Genomic DNA, 23,633 nt, shown 5'->3' on the forward strand with positions numbered 1-23,633 from the left:
ACAGTAGTCTCTGGACCAGGGGGATGGGGATGGCACTGGACAAGGTCATCCAGAGGACAGATGCCACATTGGTGAATTTCACTTTTGTAACGATAAAAAAATGTAAGTGGATTGGGAAAAATGAAATATTTGTTATAGCTAAGTGGTAGGAACCATGTATATTTTGAAATATCCTATATAATAAAAGCCTAATATGCTAAGTGTCCAGTAGACCAGTCAGCCATTAAACCAATCAAAACATAATATGCTAATGATATGCTAAGGCTGCTCAACTGCTCGCTATGATGTGCACTGACCACCAGGGGGCAGGCACTCTGACCAGTAGGTTAACTTGCTGCTGGGGTCCGGCTGATTGGGACTGAGTAAGATGGGCCAGACATGCCTTGGAACCCTCCCATGGTCCCTCCCCAGCCCTGATTCTGCACCAGAGGGGTCCCTCGGCCTGACCTCTGCCTCTTGCAATCTGGGACCCCTCGGGGGATGTCAGAGAGCCAGTTTTGGCCCAATCCCGCAGGCCAGGCCAAGGGACCCCACTGGTGCATGAATTCGTGCACCGGGCCTCTAATTTAATAATAAAGCATTAATTAATTTAAAAATCTAAGCATAAGACATAGTGTAGTTATTTGGATGATTTTAAAAAGCAACTGTTTTCTATAATTCCATGTTAAAAAGAAATTTGAAATAGTTCCATTAGGGCCCTGGCTGGTGTTGCTCTGTTGGTTGAGTGTCATCCCATGCACCAAAAGGTCACTGGTTTCATTCCAAGTAGGGACAACTGCCCGGCCCTGCAGGCTCAATTCCCAGTAGCTGGTATGTAGGTGGTAGCTTTTCTCTCTTTTTCTCTCTCTCCTTTTCTCTCTCTCCAAAAATCCATAATAATAATAAAAAGAAATAGTCCCATTACGAAGTCAAACTACATATTGAGCCAATGAATGAGTTACAGTTTTTCAACACTGCACCCCAACTAAAAATTGATGTAGCACGCCAACTTCAAGCTCTTCAATTATTATGTAATTAATAATTTGCCTCCTTGTCTTCTTAAACAGCATGGCCAGTGAGAATTTATTCTCTTATTCTCCTTTTATACAAATGCCACTTGAAAAGGGGAGAAGGAGGGTTTATACCAACACTAATTCTTACTTAAAATCTCTGGTTGGATGATTTCAACATGAACTCATGGGCTAAAATCAATGTTCTAGAATTTTTCTCCCCCAGGAACTTATGCAACAGACATTGGAACTAGATGAAAACATATGCTAGCTAAAACTTTTATAATGAATGCAGAATTATCTTCACTATAATAATATTGAGTATCAAAACAATAATATGAGAATCAACCCCAGTAGGTCTAGGCTTCTGCCTTATACAAGATGTTCCAGGCAAGTTCAAAAGTAACTGCCGTTTAGGAATTTAACTCCTGCCCATCCTTTTCTAGTCACCTGGCGCTTGGTACAATCTTTACTCTGCGCATCACTTGCACTAGTTCTCCAGTCTTCTCATCGGCGTGAGAAACCGGGCTCCATTATCTTTATTTATTTACTCCTTTGATCAACCCCCTGGTTTGTAACTAGTCTACCACCTCCGCTGCCACCCCTTCCCCTGCCCTTGTCCTTACTCCTGGGGGGCTGTCCCATTTGCTGGGCTGCCTTTCCACAGAGAGACTGTTCTCACCCTTCCCGACACCCCGTCTAGTGTCTCCCTGTGGGGAAGCCCTCCTCTTCATGCCGGCACTCTCACGGAGGAGGAGGGATAAGATGAGGTGCAGGTGGGGGAGGAGGAGGGATAAGATGAGATGAGGCGCAGGTGGGAGGAGGAGGGGAACTGCATGAGGCGCATGAGGTGCAGGTGGGGGAGGAGGAGGAGGAGGGGAACTGGATGAGGTGCAGGTGGGGGAGGAGGAGGAGGAGGGGAACTGGATGAGGTGCAGGTGGGGGAGGAGGAGGAGGAGGGATAAGATGAGGTGCAGGTGGGGGAGGAGGAGGAGGAGGGATAAGATGAGGTACAGGTGGGGGAGGAGGAGGAGGAGGGATAAGATGAGGTACAGGTGGGGAGGAGGAGGTAGAGGAGGAAGAGGAAGAAGAGGAAGAGGTGGAGGAGGAGTTACATAATATGTACTATATAATATAACTAGAGGCCTGATGCAGGAAATTCAAGCAAGGTGCTCGGCCCTTGCAGCCCGGCTTCTTCCGGAAGGTGGTCCGGAAGGTCGTTGGGCTGTCCGGTCTAATTAGCATATTATTCTTTTATTTTTATAGATATGTTCATAGGCTGACGCTCACCCAGTGAGCACACCGGCTGGGCTCTGTGTGCTTTTGAATAATGAAAAGCCCCTCGTCCTAACCTCACTACGTACACGTGGAGCCATTTAAGAAGAGAGCTTTTTAAGAACCTGCTCCCTGCTTGGCCTCCCTGGGCTCCGGGTCTCTGCTCAGCCCTGGCGGCCAGCTCTCAGGGCGGTCAGCCCCTTCCTCCCGCAGCCCGAGGGCCGTGGAGCAGGGGCTCCTCTCCGCTCCCTCACCTCCGCAGGCTTCGCGCAGAAACGCAGGAGGGTTTCCCTCCAGGCTCTGCCTCCTACAGCCCCACTTCCACCCGTTTCCTTTTCTAGATACGCCCAGGATCACGTGGTTTCCCCGGGGCTGCGGCTGCTCTGCGTGTTCCTTCCGGACCTGGAGCTTTCCTGGGGTTCTCTGGGCGTGTGGCCGTCATTGCCCCCGGCCCGGAGCTTTCCTGGGGTTCTCTGGGCGTGTGGCCGTCATTGCCCCCGGCCCGGAGCTTTCCTGGGGTTCTCTGGGCGTGTGGCCGGCATTGCCCCCCGCCCAGAGCTTTCCTGGGGTTCTCTGGGCGTGTGGCCGTCATTGCCCCCCGCCCGGAGCTTTCCTGGGGTTCTCTGGGCGTGTGGCCGGCATTGCCCCCCGCCCAGAGCTTTCCTGGGGTTCTCTGGGCGTGTGGCCGTCATTGCCCCCCGCCCGGAGCTTTCCTGGGGTTCTCTGGGCGTGTGGCCGGCATTGCCCCCGGCCCGGAGCTTTCCTGGGGTTCTCTGGGCGTGTGGCCGGCATTGCCCCTGGCCCGGAGCTTTCCTGGGGTTCTCTGGGCGTGTGGCTGGCATTGCCCCCGGCCCGGAGCTTTCCTGGGGTTCTCTGGGCGTGTGGCCGGCATTGCCCCTGGCCCGGAGCTTTCCTGGGGTTCTCTGGGCGTGTGGCTGGCATTGCCCCCGGCCCGGAGCTTTCCTGGGGTTCTCTGGGCATGGGGCTGGCATTGCACCTGGCCCGCCAGGCCGTCGGTGCGTGTCTGCGGGGAAGCCACGGCGAGGATGGAAAGTATGCTTGTCCCGGATCAGGAGCAGAGACCCCGAAGCTTCTGGCAACACCCACGCCACAATCTCCTCTTTCTTCAGCCGGAGGAGAGCGTGCCAGGAGCTGTGCTGGGAGCAAAGGGCCCTGCCTGGGGTTCTGGCTGGTCCCACGTGGCTTTACTAAAGATTGAATAGCCCACTTGGCAAACGCACTTGTAGAGCAATGTGTGCTGACGTCTTTTGGGGCAAAAGAACAATACTGGAGTCCTGGGGGCGGAGGCTGGAGTTGGCCCCGAAAGGAACAGACAGCCCGACCACCAGTTGTCCTGGAAAGAGGTCAGTCCTGGGGAAGGAGGTGGGAGCGTTGGCGGTGTGGGAAGAGCACCCTTTGTTCTCTGAGGCCGGGCCAGTGAGGCCGCCTGTGGCGGTGGGCGCCCTGGGTCTGGGCCCCGAAGGCAGAGGGGCAGGACTCCGGGACAAGGTGCAGGATTTCAACCGATGCTCTGTTTCTCTTCCAGGATTTTGGAAACTCACACACATATGCACACAATTTAACTCATTTAGACTAGAAAACAATCCCTGGCATTATGGGTAGATTTCGTGACCTGCAAAATGCGGAGGTTTTTATCTCCCTAATTTTATGTTTGTGCACCTCTAAGTAACGTTGCCGTCAAAAGTCATTTGAGATAACGCTAGACGGCTTGTGAGAGCTTTCCTTGTAACCGCTTTTATTTGCTTTAAGTAGAAAGCGATCCTTTTAAGATGCAGCATCCTAAATGGTTTGGACCTTTCCTCAGGAGGTGCTGGTAGGGAGTGTGTTTCTTTGAATGCTGCCAATGGTAGAACTCTTGCTCCTGCGGTCACGGTCACGGTGTGTCACCGTCATTGTAGCCGACATTTTGTGTTTGGCCCCTGAGGCCTTCAGGGTTGCTGTGGGTTCCGTGGGACAACCCAGCTCAGAGGAGCTGCAACTGTGCTCATTCAATGTGTTTCCTTACCTGGCCAGCATGGCTCAGGGGTTGAGCATCAACCTATGAACCAGGAGGTCACGGTTCCATTCCTGGTCAGGGCATGTGCCTGGGTGCGGGCTCGATCCCCAGTGTGGGGAATGCAGGAGGCAGCCGAGCCATGATTCTCTCTCTTCATTGATGTTTCTATCTCTCTCTCCCTCTCGCTTTCTCTCAAATAAAAATATGTTTTAGAAACTGTGTTTCCTTTCCTCTCCGTAGTGAGCTATGCGAGGAACTCCTTCCAGGGCAGCTTCTGCCTGACAATGAACCTCCCTGGGCCTCCACTCCACCCGGACAAGCCGCTTCTTTCTCCACGGGTTTTATTTCGATAAACATGCTTGTGTGTGTCGTGGTGGCTCCCAGCAGTTAATTATCTGCTGTTCCCACAGAACTATAAAGAAAATACCGACACAAAATAAAAGATAAAATGTCAAAGTGGGAAGCACCTCAGGTGACCCAGGTTAGTTTCACAAGAGGCTCTGCTGGTGTTCAGATGGAGACAATTCTGTGTTTATGGGACTGTCCTCCCCACTACAGGGCACTTAGCATTTTTGGTTCCCTTCGTTTTTGTGACAACACCCCGCACAGTTCCCAATGTCCCTGGGGTGGGAGACAGCAATATTCTGTTGAGAACCACTAACGCCTTCACTGTCACTCAGAGACATGGAGGGCTGCAGGGGTCGTATGACTTGCCGAAATGACAGAGTGACTGAGCCAGGGGAGAAACCAAGCCCTCTGACTCCTGCAGGGAAGTCTTATTATTTGCTTTACCTGGACTGAGAACCCGAGCTTGAGGTGGTTAAGGACATGCCTGAGGTCACACCGTTTGTAAATGGCAAAGCCTGTGTTCAGCCCCAGACCCGGCTGGTTTTAAAGCCCACCCGTGACATTCCCTCACATGATGCTCATCAGGGAGCTCACATCCCGCGAGAGAATGGAGACCCTGGCTCAACGCTTTCTGCAGGAAAGGGGTACCCTACACCTGCTCTGGTATTTCTAACATTTCCCAAGTTTCCTCTTATAAGATCCTATAACAGCTGACATTTCAAAGTGATAAGGGATGCCGAAACATCTAAACATCTTTGGGGTATTATCCACCTATTCGAGCCATTTGAATTGTGCAGATGGTTCAACTTGCCCCAGTCATGACCTGGCCCTCTGTCCCAAGGTTCCCGGGGGATTGACTTGACGGGACAAAGTGGCGGGAGAACAGAGTCATCATGAGGCCGGCCACAGCACAGCCACGCCGAGCTCCACGCGCCCACAACGCCACCTGCCAAGTCCAAGGTCTGTGAGTAATTGGAATTATATTGCTTCTGTCATTTTGTTTGAATTTTAAAACCTATTGCGGCTTTATAATTTAACAAGTGCTGTAAGTCGAGAGGTTTTTATCTCCCTAATTTTATGTTTGTGCACCTCTAAGGAACGTTGCCGTCAAAAGTCATTTGAGCCGAAACCGATTTGGCTCAGTGGATAGAGCGTCGGCCTGCGGACTGAAAGGTCCCAGGTTCGATTCCGGTCAAGGGCATGTACCTTGGTTGCAGGCACATCCCCAATAGGAGATGTGCAGGAGGCAGCTGATCGATGTTTCTCTCTCATCGATGTTTCTAACTCTCTATCTCTCGCCCTTCCTCTCTGTAAAAAATCAATTAAAAAAAAAAAGTCATTTGAGATAACGCTAGACGGCTTGTGAGAGCTTTCCTTGTAACCGCTTTTATTTGCTTTAAGTAGAAAGCGATCCTTTTAAGAAGCAGCACCCTAAATGGTTTGGACCTTTCCTCAGGAGGTGCTGGTAGGGAGTGCGTTTCTTTGAATGCTGCCAATGGCAGAACTCTTGCTCCTGCGGTCACGGTCACGGTGTGTCACCGTCGTTGTAGCCGACGTTTTGTGTTTGGCCCCTGAGGCCTTCTTTCGGTCCCTGTCCCTGTGTTTTCCTTTCCTGAACGCAGTCTTGGTGGAGCTGCCTCTCACCGCGCCCCGCTCCTCTGCTCCCTCATCCCCGGCCTCGGGCTGGACACGGGTCCAGATGATGCCAGTCAGACGTGCTGGAATGTGAGGCTTGAAGCAGTGACACAAGGGCTGGAAATAGTGGCAGCTGATTCATCCCATGGTGGAGGCCCAAAGAGCCTGGCTGTGACTTTCTGCGTCTTGACTCCCAGTTTTACCTGCTTTCTGTCTTTCTCAACACCTGGTCAGTGGCTGCTTTAATTCCATGGGCTAATCCTTATCTTTCCACAAATCCCTTTGTTTATTTACTAGGGACCCGGTGCACGAATTCGTGCACATTGAAAGGAAATTAATTAGAAGGTGGCCGGCAGGGTGGGACTGGGCGAGACAGGCCAGACACACCCTGGAGCCAACCTCTTGTGGTCCCTCCCCAGCTGGCCGCACCTGGGGTGGCACCATGGCTTGAAGGGCCTCTGTGGAGTGAGCAGGGTCCCTCTGGCAGGTGGGGTCCCTCAGCCTGGCCTATGGGGATGGGCTGAAACCGGCTCTCCGACATCCCCCAAGGGTTCCAGAGTGCGAGAGGGAACTTTGCAAAGTTGCTGTTGTACAGGGTGTGAAACACAAATGCAAGTGTGCAGTAAACCAGATTCGGGGCCAACAGTGCCCCAGCAACAACATAACCCACAACAGAAGGTGGAATCACGCAGCCCCGCTAGGAATTGAGCTCCCTCATCTCTGGTTTTGGGGTGCGTCACCCAAGAACTGCTGCTGCCAAGTCACTGCAGTTCAGCAGCTCCTGTGTTGAGCGCCTGCCCCCTGGTGGTCAGTGTGCATCATAGCAACTGGTCAGAGGGACACTTAGCATATTAACCTTTTATATATATAGAATGTATTTATTTAATTAATTTATCTTTATTGTTGAAAGTATTACAGATGCCCCCTTCTTTCCCCCATTGACCTTCTCCTCCCCCAGGCCTTCCCTACACTATTGTCTGCATCCATGGGTTATGCATATGTGCATACAAGTTCTTTGGTTAATCTCTCCCCACCTCTCCAAAAATCCCTTTATTTTTGATTAATTTAAGCCAGACTCGATTTTTGCTACATGCAACCATTGATGGAGTCATAAGAGTGAAGCCTGGTTTGTGATAAGGCAGGAAATTTTGTTTGGAGTGAACAAAACAATGTGGAAGTAAAGTCACATGTACAGGATTTATTGGGGCTCCTTGTCTGGCTATTTGTTCTAGAAACACTTATTGAAAGACTAGAGGCCCGATGCACGAAATTCATGCAAGGGCCTTGGCCCTGGCCCCCGCCCTCCTCTGCCTCGGCCCCGCCTGCTGCAGCTTTGTCTGGAAAGAAGGACGTCCGGAAGGATGTCTGGTCTAATTAGCATATTACGCTTTTATTATTATAGATGCCGTGGGGACTAGTGTCTTTAGAGTTGGAGAGAGCTGGTTCTCTCAGCGCCGTGTGTAACTGTAAGCATGCGACTTAGCCTCTGTGAGCTTCAGCTCTCTCGGAGGTGAATGGGGAATGATGGCTTGGAGGAGTAGTGACCATCTTGATGTCCCACTGTCGAGGGGAGTGTGCCAGTGGGACCTGGTTAGGAAGCAGCAAATGCTGTGATCCTCAGCAAGACATGTATATGCTGCCGACAGACGATGAGCCCCAAGAAAGGTTAGGGCTTTGCCATCTCGGCGAGTTTCTAGAGCCCAGTGATCTGGGCATTTGGAGATATTCCGAGCAGCGGTTCTTAACCTGTGGGTCTCGAACAATGAAAATACATCCTGCATATCAGATATTTACATTACGATTCATCACAGTAGCAAAATTACAGTTATGAAGTAGCAACGAAAATAATTTTATGGCTGGGGGTCACCACAACATGAGGAACTGTATTAAAGGGTCGCGGCATTAGGAAGGTTGAGAACCACTGTGAGGGAGAGACAGGTTGTTGTATCTTGCCTTGCTCACCGCTGAGAGTGAGGTACACAGCTCGGTGAGCCTGTTTGGGTGTCGGAGGCATGGGTGCCCCGGTTGGGCATGCAGCTTTCGCTCGGTTACTGGGCAACCCAGAGGGTGTGGGTTCGAATGGGGCCTGTGGTAAGACATGGTCCTCCCAGCTGCCCTGTGACTGGGGCAGTGGTCGGCAAACTCATTAGTCAACAGAGCCAAATATCAACAGTACAACGATTGAAATTTCTTTTGAGAGCCAGATTTTTTAAACTTACACTATATAGGTAGGTACATTGTTATTAACTTAATCAGGGTTCTCCTAAGGCTTAGGAAGAGCCACACTCAAGGGGCCAAAGAGCCGCATGTGGCTCGCGAGCTGCAGTTTGCCGACCACGGGACTAGGGTCTTATGACCCAGCAGAACCAACAGTAGGAGAACATTTCTTTGGGAATGTTCTCTTAAGAATACAAATAAGGAGTAAGAAGAAAATAAATCGACTGTAACCTCACAAGCCATATAACTGTGGACCTCACGGTGGGCATATCTCCCCAGTCTCTCCTTTTTATGCTTGTAAATAACTTTCTGTTTTCTTCAGAAAAGCAGGTCATATGGAACATGGGATTTTGTAACTTACATTTTTCATGTATGTTGACCACTTCCCATCTTACTCCTCATTCTTCAGCAACAGTATTTTAAACACCTGTTTCATGTTTCACTGCGTGTATATTTCAGGATTTTCTTGCTCTCTTAGCTGGGGATAGTTAGGTTGTTTTCAGCTTCTAGCAATTGTGACAGGTTTTGCTGATCGGCACATTTTATTTTGGGTTAACTGCCTAAAAACAACCTGTGCAATGTTTATCTTCTGTATTAATCATGCTTTTTACTTTGTATGTTTTATAATGCTTTCACATCTCAGGGGCCTGGCTGGCTGGGGAGAGACCGCCCCCCAGGGCTCGCTGCTTCCTAGAGGTAGCCAGTGACTCTCCTGTGAGCACCTTTCATACGCAAACCAGCCAGTCCACGGCCCTCATTAATTCTCACACCCCAAGCGAGATCTCCCTGCCCGACACCAGGCACCAGACAAATGCAGAGCACGCCTAGAGCTCACAGTCTCACAGATTGTTCAACCATTCCTTCCTGAACTCCTCCAACTTGTCTGCCATCCCCGCTTCCGCCCCTCCGAATCCACAGTGAAGGCTCTGGCCCATCCTTCTTCCTTCGCTCCTCTGCCTCCTGGCCGAGGGACCATGGTGCTTCCCACACGGCCCTGTGTGGAGGGCCTGCCCCCTTCTCTTAGGACAGTGGTCTGCAACCTGCGGCTCAGCAAACCGCAGCTCGAGAGCCACATGCGGCTCTTTGGCCCCTTCAGTGTGGCTCTTCTACAAAATACCAGCTCTTCCACAAAATACCGACTTCTGCGCATGGGCCATGAAGTTTCAATCACACTGTACGTGCGCGCCCGCACGTGGTATTTTGTGGAAGAGCCACACTCAAGGGGCCAAAGAGCCACATGTGGCTCGCGAGCCGCGGTTCGCCGACCACGGTCTTAGGAAACTTAGGTAATAAACTCTTCTTTCAAAGGCAGTTGCCTCTGTCTGCCACCTCACCTTCCTGATGAAAACAAGCCCGTCTCTCCTGGCTGCAAACATTCCACAGCTGCCCTGGGTCCCAATTCTGTTTTTTTTAAATTGATTTCAGAGAGGAAAGGAGAGGGAGAGAGAGATAGAAACATCAATGATGAGAGAGAATCATTGATCAGCTGCTTCCTGCACTTCCCCACATTGGGGAATCTGACCCGCAACCTGGGCATGTGCCCTTGACCAGAATTGAACCCAGGACCTGCCTCAGTCCGCAGGCCGGCGCTCTATCCACTGAGCCAAACCAGCTAGGGCTCCCGGGTCCCAGTTCCGTGCGCATGCTCAGCAGGTGCCCAACTCTTGACAGCATTCACGCAGGGCGTGTGCCTCCGAGGCCCGAGGCCCTGTACACTCTTGGACACATCCCCCCTCCCCCGCTCCCCCCCCCATAATACCAAATACTCTTTGGCTTCTGCAATTTGTTTTTGTTTTGTTTTTTTAAAACTGGATTTTCATGTGTTTTTTCCTTGTTCAAAAGAAGAATAGACCAACCCATTATTTTGCTTCATCGTCTTTGAATAGAAACAAGAGGCCCCCTGGGTTTTATGTGGTGGAATATGTCTACGCGACCCAAATGTAAACTTTACACAATGTGACTCTTGCCCCAAGCCCAGTAACTGGACATGTGACAGATGTGTCACCCACAGTGTCCGTTTGATGTGCATAACCCTGGCTGCTTCGGAATGACCCCCACTGAGAACCAGCAGCTGCTGCTCCCGAGACTAGGATACAGGACTTCTAAGAAAATGAGTGATTCATCACTGGAGGACAAATCAAACAGAAATAGAGCCACGGGGTTAGGTGCATAGTACACATGTTTCCGCCCTGCAAAATAAGTGTGATAGCTTAAAAAAAGACACGTGATAAAGTGCTGAATTTAGAAAATTAAGTCAAACATTAAAGGATTGAGTAGCACCTCTACACACTTCAGGCTCGAACAAAACCCCACAGAGTTCTTAGCATAATGTATTAAAGCCCAGTAACCTCCACCGGGCGAGGAATGACAGAGTCGCGATGCCCTGGTTCTTGGTTTGCTTGGTTCCATCACTTAGCTCCCCAGGGCCTCCCTCCCCGAAATGCAAGGACTGGATGGCCGCATCTTCCCATTCTAAAATTCTAACGTTAATAATTTATGCGGGATCCTCTCTATGACTATTCCAGGCCCATCTTTAGGTCATCAAACAGAACCTCCTGTCCCTCCCACCCCCCCATAGAGACTTTGCCTCTTAATTTATTAGCACTACCTAATACTTCTGATGTGTCACAATATAGACACATGTACTTGCTTTTTATAATAAAGAAATGAAAAATAAAAAGATGAATGGCTAAAATGGAAAACTCTGACAGTTATCCCTCAAAGCAAGGAGGGTAGCTCATGTTCAGCGCAGTTACAGAGTCGGGGGTCCCACCATTGGGTTGGCAGATGGGGGCTCAGAATTGCTCTCTGATAGGGGAGTGACCGTTGACTTGGGCAACTTCAATCCTCATGCGGGTAGACTCCAGACCCCTTGTTTTGCCCGTGGAGTGCTTCTTAGGAAGATGAGCTATAGTTAAACAACTGGGTTCAAACCCCAGCCCTGTCACCTATGACCAGGGTGAATGCAGACAAATTATTCTAGTCTTTGAAGCTCAGTTTAATCATCTCTAAAACAGAGCTGACGAGAATCCGGACTTGGAGTGACTGGGGGGATTGGTGAGACGATGCACGCAGGGCACTTAGCGCCTTGCTCTTGCTGAGCGGTGCTGGAGAAGCACTTCCTGTTGTTACGCTCTGTTGCAGTGGTTCTCAACCTGTGGGTCGCGACCCTTTGGCGGTCGAACGACCTTTTCACAGGGGTCACCTAAGACCATCCTGCATATCAAATATTTACGTTTCGATTCATAACAGTAGCAACATTACAGTTATGAAGTAGCAACGAAAATAATGTTATGGTTGGGTCACAACATGAGGAGCTGTGTTTAAAGGGCCAGAAGGTTGAGAACCACTGCTCTATTTCCTCTGCGGACCAAAGAGGGGCCGCATACTAAACCTGACAGGCTCAGGGGAGGCCTGCAGGGTAGGCCTTACAGACTCAGAGACCAAAAGTAACCACACAGGAGGGTCTGAACATTAAAATTCCTAACGAAAAGCAGGTCCTGGGGGTAGTCACATCCTAGGCCTGTAGCTTCCTTGACAAAGGTCAGTCTTTACCGTAACGGAGCCTGTCTGTTGTCCTTTTGCATCGGAGATAACATACCTGTGAAATGTCAGCGTAATCTCCTTTCCCAGACCTCTCAGGGCACAGCCACACACCAGAGCACGAGCCCACAGACAGCCTCATTGTTATCTTGTTCCCGGAAATGCCATCTCCCTGTGCTGTCAGTGTTGATGGTTAACTGTCCTTTACTCTCACCCAACCTCAGAGGCTGCCCCACTTTGCTTTCTCCCGCCCCCTTCAACTCCCACCGTGGACTTCCTGTGAGCCTCCTTCCACCTCCTCCTTGCCCGTGGAATGCCTAAATGTGCCAACTCAGCTGGAAAACTGCCTCCTGCTCCTCTGCCTCCTGACCGAGGGACCATGGTGCTTCCCACGAGGCCCTGTGTGGAGGGCCTGCCCCCTTCTCTTAGGACAGTGGTCCGAAAACTGCGGCTCAGCAAACCACAGCTCATGAGCCACATGCGGCTCTTTGGCCCCTTCAGTGTGGCTCTTCTACAAAATACTGGCTCTTCCACAACATACCGACTTCTGCGCATGGGCCACAAAGTTTCAATCGCATTGTACGTGCACGCCCGCACGTGGTATTTTGTGGAAGAGACTGTAGCTTCCTTGACAAAGGTCAGTCTTTACCTGTGCCCTTATGGTCTAATCCTACAAGACCGAACTGAGAGTAAAGGACAGTTAACAAGCATTCCACGGGCAAAACAATTCTCTGCAGTTTTGCAGACGGTAAAGACTGACCTTTGTCAAGGAAGCTACAGGCCTAGGATGTGACTACCCCCAGGACCTGCTTTTCATTAGGAATTTTAATGTTCTGATGTGTGGCCCTTTAAATACAGTTCTGATGTGCCAACTCAGCTGCAAAACTGCCGTTTTCCCAATTCCTGGAGATTTCGTTTCCCAGCAATTGTCAGTTCGGCCCAAATAAGCTCATAACAATTCTCTACAGGTTCAGACTTTTCTTTTGTCAACACCTTGGACCTCAGTCCTGTGCCCTATGGTCTTGTAGGATTGGGAAAACTGAAGACAAAATGAGATGTGATTTGTGAACACAATAAAGGATGTTGGAGGAAAAGAGTGTCTAGTGTAAGAGATGAACGATGTTGCGCATGTAGAAAGATCACAGTGGAGTTTACAAAGGCAGAGGTTAACTTAAAAATTATATTAAAACCCCCCTCCAGTATCCGACTGGGGAGGAACATAACGTTTGGTCCATGAAACTGTAATGCCTCGGACATTTTAATAGCAGAGGGCTGGCAGGCAGGCGTCTGCCTGTCATTTTGATGGTAACAACAGGAAACAGCCAATGGTTTCACACCCTGTTCATGTTCCTGGAGAATAACATGAAGTAGATGTGAAGCAAAAATAGGTCTTTTTCTGCTTGGAGTGGACATTTGTTTGTGTTTTTTGGTCTTTTGAGCGTCCAGCCCTTCTTTGTGAGCACCCAGCTTATGGGACACGTCTGGCGAGGGGGCAGCACCCAGCTCCACCCCGAAGCCAAAGGGCGCATCTTCTCTTTTCCAACCTGCACCCGCCGCCAGGCTCTGACTTACACTCTGCAAACTGGACGTGGCTCTCAGCCTTCGGCTCTTCCCTGAGGGCCGTGGCCACACGTGGACTGGCTCTTCCCTGAGGGCCGTGGCCACACGTGGACTGGCTCTTCCCTGAGGGTTGTGGCCACACGTGGACTGAGCTCTTCCCCGAGGGCCGTGACCACGCGTGGACTGGCTCTTCCCCGAGGGCTGTGGCCACGCATGGACTGGCTCTTCCCTGAGGGCTGTGGCCACGCGTGGACTGGCTCTTCCCGCTGCAGGTCCTGGCCAGGCCCGGCCTCCTGAGCTCCTGGGTCTGCCTGTTTGCTGGGCCTGGTTGGGAGCTCCCACTCCTCTCAGTTCTTTGAGCTTCCACAGCCCTCGGGGGAAATCTCTTTTTGCTGAGAGACCCTGTTGAGTTTGTACCCAGAAGAGACCCTGAGGACGGACCTGGAGTGCAGGTGGTTTATCCGGCAGGTGCAGGGAGCATTGGGGAGGAGAGTGAGAAGAGAGATGGGGAGGGGGAGGGAGCTAATGAAGGGCGTGCACTCAGCCACGAGGGCTCGGCTCTGGATCCGCAGAGGAGCCTGGGAAACCGGGTGGGAGCCAGGGTCTCAGCATGGTCTCGCTTAAGTGGGGTGGTCCCTGGGGTGTTTATACACCGACCTTGGGTGGTGCTGGGGCTGCTCCTGGGTGCTCGCCGTCCCGCCCTCTGGCTTCTGCGTTGGGGAAGCTCCAACCGGACGTGGACACTGGCCGTTAACTCTGGGCGGGAGCACACTGGCTTGTCCTGCTTGGCTTCTGTTTTTGGCCAGAGAGTCGTACCTCTTCCCTTAGGTGACTTGAAACTCACCATTTTAGTGCAGCATGTTGTGGATGCTCTTACAGAAAAGACAAGAGGTAACCAACAGCCAGGGTGTGGAGGAAAGCGAACCCTTACCCTCCTGGTGGGAATGTAAATGGGTACAGCTATTATGGAAAACAGCGGCAGTTCCTCAACATTTAAAAAATAGAAGGAACATATGACCCAGCAATCCCGGTCCTGGGTGTACACCCACAGGAAATGAAATCCTATCTCAGAAGAGACACCGGTGCTCCCGTGTGCATGACAACATCATTCCCAACAGCAAGGACATGAAACAGCCCGCACATCCTCCTGGGCGAGTGGACAATGAAAATGGGACACACACACAGTGGAATATTATAAGGAATATACAAGGAAACATTATGAAGCCACGGGAAGAAGGAAATGCTGACATTTGGGACAACGTGGGAGAAACTGCAGGGCACTGTGCAAAGTGAAATAAGCCAGGGAGAGAAAGGCCAATATTGTACGGTATCACATGTGGGATTAAAAAGTAGCCGATTCCATATAAAATGGTGGTTGGCAGGCACTGGGTGGGGGGGAGGAGGGGAAGTAGGGAGATGTAAGTTAAGAGTGTAAACTTGCGCTTATAAGAAGTTCTGAGGGCCCTGACCGGTTTGGCTCAGTGGATAGAAGTTCTGAGGGCCCTGACCGGTTTGGCTCAGGGTATGTGGACTGAAGGGTCCCAGGTTCGATTCCAGTCAAGGGCATGTACCTTGGTTGCGGGCACATCCCCAGTAGGGGGTGTGCAGGAGGCAGCTGATCGATGTTTCTATCTCATCGATGTTTCTAACTCTCTATCCCTCTCCCTTCCTCTCTGTGAAAAATCAATAAAATAAATTAAAAAAAAAGAAGTCTGAGGGTTAATAGTGCAGCATGGTGACTATAGTTAGTAATGTGGTTTTGCCCCCTTGAAAAGTTGCTGAGAATAGATTTTAGGCATTCTCCCCCCCCCCCCCCCACACACACACACACAACTATATGAGGAGATGTATGTGTTAATTGTCTTGGTCTTGGTAAATATCCATAATGTGTATCACACAAGTTGTACAATTATATTTGTCAATTATTCTACAAGAAAGTTTGAAAAAATATTACCAGTTCTATAAACAAAACCAAAGTAATAAGGTAGATTTTTCACCTAATAGTTAAGATCTATCCATGTCACTCTCTGTGAAAATAAGAAATAGCATAATACAATTTCTATATTGAAATAACACATGCATGCACAAGAAATACTCTTTTTCAATGATTTAGACCCATCTACATGTATTAGAAACAGAAGAGTCATATGGAGCAAAAGGAATGAAGAGAGCAATGAAGGGAAGACACTAAAATAAGACAAGAACCTTGCAGATTGGTACTGAATGTGCCACGAGCTGAAATAAAAAATTTTGTACCTGAGGTTAAAAATAACACCACCAAAGCGATTCACCAGAACAGGAATGGTTTACAACTTGAGATACTTAATACACTTACATACACTTGAATATAAGAAATTGCCCAAGTAGAAAGTCATTTCCATGTCATACCTCAAGACTTCCAAGAGTCTGTGAAATGACAGATTTGAGTTAAAATAATCTTTGTTACTCCCCCTCCCCCTGCTCCCCGCCACCCCGGCAGTTAGTACAGGGAAAAAGAAATAAAGGCTGAAAAGAATATTTTTGTAGGACGGATGAAGAGCGAAGAACATTTAATGCCAAAGGAGTTACCAACAATTGGAAAATAACCATGAGGGGGTTGGGGGCCTGGGTGAAAAAGATGAGGGGATTAAGCAAAGAAGAAAACGCTCAAAGACACAGACAACAGTGTGGCGATTACCAGAGGGAAAGAGGGGTGGGGGAAGGTAGAAGGGGGGGTAAATGATGATGAAAGAAGACTTGATTCGGGGTGATAAACACACAATACAGCATACAGATGTATTATAGAATTGTACACCTGAAACCTATATAATTTTGTTAACCAATGCCACCCCAGTAAATTCAATAAACATTTAAAAAAATTGAAAAACGAGAATTGTTCATGGGTCTTATTTAAGAATAATAATAAGAGCCTGGCCAGTGTTTCTCAGGGCTTGAGCATCTACCCAAGCACCGAGAACTTGCCGGTTCGATCCCAGTCAGGGGGCGTGTAGTAGGCAGCAGATTGAGGTTTTTGTTTCTCTTATCGATGCTTCTCTTTCTCTCCCTTTCCCTTCCTCTCTCTCTAAAATCAACATATTTTAAAAAGAAGAAAAGACAAAATATATAAATAATAAAATGGCGATAAACACATAGCTATTAAAAAAAAAGAAAAAAATAACAATGTTAGCTTGATGAAACAATTTCCTCCACTAATGTCAGAGTGAAATTTAATGTTAACAACATGATCACCAAAAATATAAGAAGACAAATGTTAAGAATTTTCCTGATGTTTTCCTCATGGCATTCTATTCTATTTTAGTCTCATGCATCAGCTATCCAAGATTTAAGACCTCGTGGAATGTACTCGCTGGAAAGAAATAAAAACTGTATCTTCCCACATTGTACATGGCGGTAACAAAAACTTTCCTCACCACCTTTAATTTCTGTTCACAGCATTACAAAAAATAATGTTCTTATTTATTTTTGGGGGGATCCGGCATTTTCCTCTTTAGCAAGGAAACAATCAAGAATTAAGTGATGAGGTGTTGTTATAGCAATGTGTTAAGACCTCAAAGCTGGTATTTAGGATCTTTGGCTTCTTATATTCTTTGCATAATCAGAAATCCAACATAATATTTGAATATTCTGAAAGTTATTTAAAAAGTTTATATGTATATGAATTTATACATTATGCTTATTTTTTATTTTGGATTTATCATTGATGAAATTAAATTTTAAGTGCCTACTTCATATATCATTCTTGAAGGAGGGAATGCAGGATTAAAGGAAAAATATCCTAGCCCTCATGGAGTTTATATTCTCACGGATTAATGATGGTTAATTTAGAGCACAAAGTGTTCAATATGTTGATGCAATGACACCAGGAAAATTATTTTTATAAGATGTTTTTGAAATCGAATATATTTTTGTCCTGCTCAAGTGTCTCTTAAACATAGCCCATTTGGCTGTCATAACACGATTGACGATCACAAAGAGTTAAATATAACTTGGGTCAAATCACATCCCCAGGCAAATGAATGTCTGATACAACAGGCTTAAGCTGGAGCACCATAGCTCTTGACACACTGTGGATGTTTGAAAGGCTGAGTTAAACAAGGACATTAAACCCCGGGCCTGACATCTTTGTAGCCTGTGTACTTAGTACATTAGGATACATTTTACTCTTTTATCACTATTAATAATACACTTGATCTAGAAATTAAATACATCCCTTCCAGCGCAATCCTCTTTTGCTTCCATATATTCTGCTTAGTCCTCCCCTCATCCTCAAAGTCCTGACCCTTTGTACAGCCACTTCTATTTTTTCCTTTTTTTTGTTTGTTTGTTTGTTTTTCCGTAATCACTCAGATGTACCTCTGTCTCCTTAAGGGAGCTGAGCTCCTGCTGTCTTTGTGAACTATGTAGAGAGAGGAAAGGATATTGAACCCGCTCTTGTCTCAAGCTTACCAGGAAACATCTGAGTGTGGGAACCCAGGGCTAATCTCAAGGTAATTGCCAAGTGGTTCCCCCAGGGGAGCCACCTTCACCAAACCAACATTATTAAATAAGGTCTATTGTGATTGGACAATAGCTACTTCCAAACAAGTTACCCATAGCCACCTCATTTTGGGTTTGGAAGTCATTCCTTTATTTCATAGCATTTAGTGAACACTTACTTGGTGTAGTTCTCTTTACCAGGCATGCAAGGGCCTGTAAGAACTGCCATTTATTCATTTCCCACTGAATTCGAAGGACTTGGCATCCATCCTTTCTGATCCTTCCTTCTGCAACACCAGGCCGATGACATGGTCTCCATGTTAGAAGTGAGAAGATTGAAGAACAGCGAGGAAACCGCAGGTCAAAGATCCTCGGTGACCACCTCAGGACGTGTTTGTGAGGCTTCTAAACGCCTCCTGTCTCCATGGAATCCTGCCCCGAAGCCTGGTCCACCAGACACCCCTCCCAGCAAATGGAAAGAAAACTGGCTGTGACCGGGAACCCTGGAACTCGGCTGGGTGGAAGGTGCTGCTGAGGCTTTGGAGTCGTGTAAAGGCTGGAGGCACAGCGTCGGGCCCAAGAGAGTCGGACCCGATGGCTGTGCATTTTGGCCTGAGGAAACTTTTCTAAAATTTCACTTCTTTTTTTTTTTAAAATATATTTTATTGATTTTTTTACAGAGAGGAAGGGAGAGGGATAGAGAGTGAGAAACATTGATCAGCTGCCTCCTGCACACCTCCTACTGGGGATGTGCCCGCAACCAAGGTACATGCCCTTGACCGGAATCGAACCTGGGACCTTTCAGTCCGCAGGCTGACGCTCTATCCACTGAGCCAAACCGGTTACGGCTAAAATCTCACTTCTTATGCGTCTTCTCAAATCCTTTCTGGACTAACGCAGGGTACAACTAAATAAACCAATGAAGTATAGTCAGTATTGGTGTGCGTGAAGTTGAGGCCCACCCACTGTTTTTGTGAATGGAATAATCTATATTAAATAATGTGTCCATAAGTCAGTGATATGGGAATTCTTCATGTGGCTTGCAAATCCTCGAAAACTCATGGTGATACTCAGGTTAAACCACGGACCGGCTCTCTTTTTTCCGGAAGTCTTTCTAATGTCATTTTGTCTCAGCACATCTCCAAAGAAATGACAATCAGACTGGTTGATGGAAACTTAAGAGGGCAGGAGTAGCCCTAACCGGTTTGGCTCAGTGGATAGAGCATCGGCCTGCGGACTCAAGGGTCCCGGGTTTGATTTCGGCCAAGGGCATGTACCTTGGTTGCGGGCACATCCCCAGTTGGGAGTTTGCAAGAGGCAGCTGATCGATGTTTCTCATCGATGTTTCTAACTCTCTATCCCTCTCCCTTCTTCTCTGTAAAAAATCAATAAAATATATTTAAAAAAAATAGGGCAGGAATACAAAAACAAATGTGACCCATCAGGCGATCAATCTGCTGGGGCCGTGTTTTCAAAAGCGCCCCTCAAGGTCACATTTGACTGCCGTTTCTGATGAAATTGAATCATAAATTTAACTAGAAAAAACACATGATCACTATTATTTTTAGTGCTGGCAAAAAAAATCTTAGATTTGTATTAAAACAAAACAAAACAAAAGGATGGGGCCAATTAACAGAGTCCCTGCTAAGGAAAGCTAAGACCTAGAGGCAAAGTTTTAATTTCTTCATTGATTTTCCTCCCACATCTTGAGTGGTTTCTCAGAAACACCAACTGCATGTTACAAATAAGATCTCAGCCCTCGTTTCATGACAAACATATTCCCGAATTCTGTGCAATATTGTTTCATCTTTTCTGCCTCTAGGGGGAAGTGTGTTTTCAACAATTCCGTCCTCGGAAGGTATTTTCTTTGTGGGCTACGGTCTTGGGGACAGTCTCCAGAGTGACCTCAGGGAGTGCTTGACAGGAAGAGGAGGCTCTTTGACCACCTGGAAGGGCTCCTTCCGACTTCAGAGGGTGCCACCAGGATTTGGGGGAGAGGGTCAGACGGACGACCGTTGGTGGAGAAAACGCTCTGATGGCATTTCTAACAAAGAACCACATGCTAAGGTTTCCCATGTAACGCTGTCCTGCCGGCTAGTAGAGGATGAATGTAGGCAGCGGTGTTATTTCACAGACCTGAAAAACAAGTAGTCGAATATTTCATAGAAAATTTGCCACCGTATTTTAGCAACTTAAAGTTTAAAAACATGGTTTGTAGATATTGATGAAAACATTTCTAAAGCCGATAAAAAAGTAGTAGTGTCTGTCACATCTTGTTTAGGGCTAACATTGTTTTGAAGGTTTTCTTTTCTTTTTTTAAGAAGTAGTAATGTGTTTACTCACACGTTCCACGAACTAAATTTCATCAAACTTTAAAAATAATTTCTATATCTGTAAATAAAATTAGCCCCTTTCAGTACTGTGGGTTACAAATATTTCCCCAGGTTGTTTTTTTGGGGGGGGGGGGCGCTAATTTTATTTTGCTGTGTTCCCCTGTGACTTTCTTTTGTTTTTATTCAACAATTGGAGCCCGAAAGAATGCATTCAGTGAACAGGTTAGCAATTCTTTGAGAGTTAAAAAGGTGGTCTTCCCCCCTCCCCATTTCAGTATTTTACAGATTGGAAAGAAACAATATTTAAAAATTGACAAGTTATTTAAATGTTTTTTTCCTTCTTTCTGGGTGTGATTCATCTTCACGTTTATAAATGTTGCAAAAAGTCTATTATAAAATGTTAGTAATCTTACTGTGTTGTATATTCTCAAAACTTCACTCAAAGTGAATTTTTGGAATAAAGGGTGTTACCAGTTAAAGTGAAAGTTAGCTTTGTTCCCTCTCTCACCTGGTGCATAAGGTGGGACACGCTTTATTTCTAACCCAATTCCACACGGACATGTTCCCAGGGGGTGAAGTTATTAAATATGCCGTGCATATCCTTTAGGCCCCAATTCTACATCTAGTGAGTGCTGGGTGACTTCCAGCCTTAAGACTGGAGAACTCCACGACACTCATAATATTGACACAGATTTTCAGCTGCTTGGGAAAAATCTAATTTGATGGAAAGTAAACAAACCCATTAAATTCAAATCTGTATGCTTGTATCACTTGGTGGGTATTCCTATAGCCTATTTTCATTTGAAACCCCCCCTCTTTTTTTGGGGGGGTGGTGGAAATCATCATTTCTGCTCTCTGGGGAAACGTAAGGGTGCTTTGAGCGGCAGTGAGAGCAGCGGCACTGGCTTTTCTGGTTCTGCCGTCCAGGTGGGGGCTCTTCCCTTCCCGGCCTGGTGCTCTTGAGTGACAAGCTGGAAGCTGAGAGCGCTGATCTGGAGGCCACCGGGGGGCCCACACTCACCCACAGGTTAACTCCCTGCCCTGCGCGTGACCCTGGGCGGCGGGCAGCGCCTGCGGGGGGGAGAGGCATGCGCGCCGCTGCCCGGTGGCACTGAACTCCCAGGCTCCACGGTGCGCAGAACCCTGTCGCCACTGGCCGGCGCTCCCCAGACACAGAGCACAGCCGGCAGTAACGGGACACCCTGGTTCCAGGCGCGTCCTGGCCACCAATTTGGAAATCCATAAAAACCCTTGGCTTTAGCCATTGTTCTCCCTCCCTTCCTTCTTTCTTTCTCTGTTTCCTTCCTCCTCTCCCTCTCTCCTGCCTGCCTGCCTCCCTCCCTCTCTCCTAGGAGTTCAGGGAGGATTTAATTGCTGCGAAGCTCTAAATTTCCATGTCCGTCGTGTGGGTCTTACCTCGCTTGTGGGTTTAAATTTTGTGCCGATAGATGCCTCTTTTGCTACTGGTTAGCAGCGCCAATGAAATGAATGGAAGTTCTCACAGGGGTTGGAAGCCCCTACCTCAGGGGTCATGGTGCATAGTCTGAAAGGTGCATGACCCGGAGGATGAAAAGTCACCCATAATTACATTTTCGGTTCCAGAAAGACCTGCACGGAGGATGCTACGAACGGGGGCGAGCGCTGACGCCTGGAGATGCCCGTCTCTGGAACCCCGATTTGTAGCGATGGCTCTTTGGGGCCTCGGTGTCTAAACTAACGAACACAAACACACACACACACACACACACACACACACACACACACACACACGAACTCGGACGCCTGGGATCGGGCCACGGGAGGCACTCGTGGCTCCCAGTTCCTGCCGAAAGGGGGCGTGCGCCTCAGGCCGATGCATGTTTGTGGAGAACGACACCCAGGCGTCACATGAAAGGCCATTTTTAAAACATTTTCAATTTATTTTAATTTGCGGGACTTCAGTGTCCCCAAGGCCGCACGTTCGCGTTGCAAATGACCTCAGCGTGTTACCACGGGAAGGGGGTCAGGTTCCATTCGGAGCTGCCCCGCAGCGCGGCGGACTCCGCGGGCCACGGACGGCTCCGCGGCCGCTTCCAGCCCCGTCCCCACTGCGGTTGCGGCTGCGACCAGTGGCAGGACCGGGTCCGGGTCCGAGGCAGGAGCTTTCTCGGAGTTGCAGGACCCAGAGCACCGAGCCTGGCGCGCTCCGGAGGAGAGGCAGTTGGACTGCCTGCCCAGCGTTCGGGTCGGAGCAGAGCGGGGCGCCTGCACTCCGGGGACCCCAGGGTAACGGTTCGGGAGAAGGTCTCGTTATTTGGTTACCTGACTTAGGGAACCCAGCTCGGAGGATGCCTTGAGGATGCGTCTCAGGCTCTTCGCCGCCTCAAGAAGCCCAACCCTCCGCTCGCCGTTGGGAGCAACAAGTTTCGCTTTCCTGCTCGCAGCACCGAGACCGAGGGTCTGTGCGCGGGGCCGGGCATCCCCGCAACGCGGAGGCTTAGCGGGCACCTCTGCCGGACACCTCTGTCGGCACCGGCGCTGCCCGGGGGCGGGGGCCGGGCCTGGGCTCGGGGAGGAGGGGTGCGCTGAACGCTGAGCCTAGCGGGGCGCTCCAGGTCCGCGATCCGGCCGCCTGCTCAGGGTCCCAGGTCCCTGCTCCCTTACCTCGTGCCTGGGGCAGGGAAGGGAGGGTGTCAGGAGGGAAGGTGGCCGGAGTGAGGAAGAGGCGAGAGCGAGCCGGACCTACGGGTGTTTGCACCGAAACTACCATGTTTGAAGGACCACTCCTTTCTCTGATCCTGTTTATTTTTGCACGTGGTGTCCGTGCGTGCGTGTGCCTGCGCGCATTCCTGTACTTTCGAAAGCATTTTCATTTTTAAGGCGGGATGCTGGAGAGAGCGCGCCCGTGCTGCCGGGGGAGAGGCGGGGGCCCCGGAGGCGGTTTGGTGCGGTGGGGGCTCCCGCGGGCGCACGCCTGCAGACGTGGGCGACCTCGGCTTTAAGGGAAGGCCCGGGGCTAGCGGGGAGCCGGGGTTACGGACGGCGGAGGGGTGGGAAAGGAAGGGGTGCGGGGAGGAGCCCTGATGTAAGAATGTTAATGAGCGCTCCCCCAGCCCAGCCCCCACCGGGCCCCACCCCGCCCCCCACCCGTTGGAAATACAAGCCCGGCCCCTGCGCGCCCCGTGTGGTAACGCGCTCCGCCGCCGCCGCCGCCGCCACGCTATTTAAACGCCGGTTATGGATCCAGGAACCGGCGCGAAT

General features: G+C 49.3%; 1 long non-coding RNA gene across 2 annotated transcripts in view; it reads right to left on the minus strand.

The window, feature by feature from the left end:
• Nucleotides 1-19,621: 19,621 nt before the first annotated feature.
• Nucleotides 19,622-23,633, minus strand: part of LOC106697408 — a 4,751-nt gene continuing 739 nt past the window's right edge. The window contains exons 1-2 of one of the 2 annotated variants that reach the window (XR_002829610.1): nucleotides 22,695-23,498; nucleotides 19,622-20,196 (exon numbers count right to left, since the gene is read on the minus strand). This is a non-coding gene — a long non-coding RNA (uncharacterized LOC106697408). Of the gene's footprint in view, nucleotides 20,197-22,694; nucleotides 23,499-23,633 lie in introns of those variants that run through there. The other variant, XR_002829609.1, reaches the window with a different exon arrangement.

Source organism: Myotis lucifugus, unplaced genomic scaffold (genome assembly GCF_000147115.1).
Source record: "Myotis lucifugus unplaced genomic scaffold, Myoluc2.0 scaffold_68, whole genome shotgun sequence".
Lineage (NCBI taxonomy): Eukaryota > Metazoa > Chordata > Mammalia > Chiroptera > Vespertilionidae > Myotis > Myotis lucifugus.